Consider the following 1,887-nt stretch of genomic DNA (forward strand, 5'->3'; position numbering starts at 1 on the left):
ACGTAAACAGTTAGGTAACGTGTTAGGGTGAAAGTAAATTAGTAAGTACCTTATTTGACGGCATATAAGACGCGCGTACATATTAAAACCATCCCCATTTCAGCAAGACATACTCAGGAGAAAAAAAATGACTTCTTCGCATTATAAACCAGAGGATTTTTTTTTAGCCATTTGTATGTGTCATCAAATACTGTGAAAGGCATTTGGGAGAAGTAAGCAACGTTTCTGAGGTTCATCTGTGGCTGACGTAAATGTTTAAGGATACAGTGGCATGTGGTATAAGGAAATCTGAAGATTCGTAAATGCAATGACTTTGTAAAAGAGAGAATTCCATCCATTATCAACATACCAAACAGTACTCATGTCATCTATTACCCGTTGGAAAATTCAATAGAAGGATGGAAGGATGGGCCAGATTCCGTCAAAAAGAAGAAAAAAAGAAGAAAAACACTACAAACATACCTGCTGGATGCTGCGGCTGAAGGATCCGTCGGAGATCATGCGAGCAGCGTTCCTGAGAGCACGGGCGAAGGTGTCCATAGCCATGATGTGGCCGTGGAACAGGTCGCGAGGCTCGGTGGACTCGCGGCGGACGCGGCCGCCCAGGGTGAAGCCGCCCTGCTGCAGGCCGCCCTGCAAAACGGAAATCATCTGATCATTTCTGGGAAACTCTCGTGCTGCACATTCTATCGCAGCAAGCTACATTGAGATCAGTGGGAATCGTGAGCAGGACATGGCTAGACTGCCGTGGAATGCGCTCACGCGGAGGGCACAAAGGGCCTCCGAAGCCTCACCTGCTCGAGCACGCACTTCATGACGAGCGTCGCGTCCCGCATGTCCTGTGCGCAGATGTCTGACGTCGCGTTGAACTCTGGCCAGCTGTCGAGGCGTCGAGGCAGCCAAGCATGTTATATGCGGCGGCCATGTAGACGTCGTGTTCGTAGGGGCGGCTGGTGAGGCGAGAGAAGGCGGGCTTGATGTACAGCTTGTAGTGCTTGTCGAGGCCGAAGTGGCGCAGCATGTGCATGGTGGACATGGCGTCGGACTCGTACTGGTGGCGGCGAGGGTCGGCTGGCTTGGGCTGGATCAGCAGCTGGCCCCTGAAGCCGATCTTCTCCCTGTACTGCGCCGCCATGCGGTACAGCTGCGCCATGTGGGACATGTCGCGGAAGACTGGCGTTGCAGGACGCTCTGGTAGCCGTCGCGGGGGTTGAAGAACACGAAGTTCTCGGCGTTCAAGCGCTTGGCGGCGTCCATGCTGCGCTTGACCTGGGCGCAGGCGTACGCGAACACGTGGGCGTCGGGGTTGGAGCCAGCGCCGTTCATGTAGCGAGGGTGAGAAAACAGGTCAGCGCTGTAGTACAGAGGCCTCATGCCCGTCTGCCTCTGCAGGTCACACGCCAGCGTCACCATTTCGTCCAGGAAGGTGTTTGGTCTGGTCATAGTTCTCTCCCTCCGGCGCCATGTCGCGGTCGCTCACCTTGAGGGCGAAAGGGCACTGGTGTCGTCCGACTTCTCAGGAATCTTACACACTACATGACGCAATCTACTGAAATGCCAAGTGATGAATACATTCTCATCATGAATATCATCAAAGATGTATCTCCAATAAGCAACCGAGGACTCCCTTAACCCTTCCCAAGCCAAACCAAGGCGCCCACCGAGTAGTATTTGACGTGGAGTTTCTGGAAGAACTCGAAGGCGGCCATCATCCGGCGCTTGTAGTTGTCGAGCGAGCGAGAGCCGTCCTCCCAGGACCGCTGGTGCGTGCGCTCGCCGTAGTGGTCGTCCGAGCCCAAGTACCTGCGGGTTGGCAGGTGGGGTGGAACGGCTCTTCTAGACACAAACACATCTCTGTGTACGTATACATGTACTTAGAGAGGAGAG

At 53.9% G+C, this 1,887-nt stretch overlaps 1 pseudogene; it reads right to left on the bottom strand.

The window, feature by feature from the left end:
- LOC119586509 overlaps positions 1-1,887 on the bottom strand; it is a 51,112-nt pseudogene that overhangs the window by 41,536 nt on the left and 7,689 nt on the right.

This window comes from Penaeus monodon, chromosome 21 (assembly GCF_015228065.2).
Source record: "Penaeus monodon isolate SGIC_2016 chromosome 21, NSTDA_Pmon_1, whole genome shotgun sequence".
NCBI lineage: Eukaryota > Metazoa > Arthropoda > Malacostraca > Decapoda > Penaeidae > Penaeus > Penaeus monodon.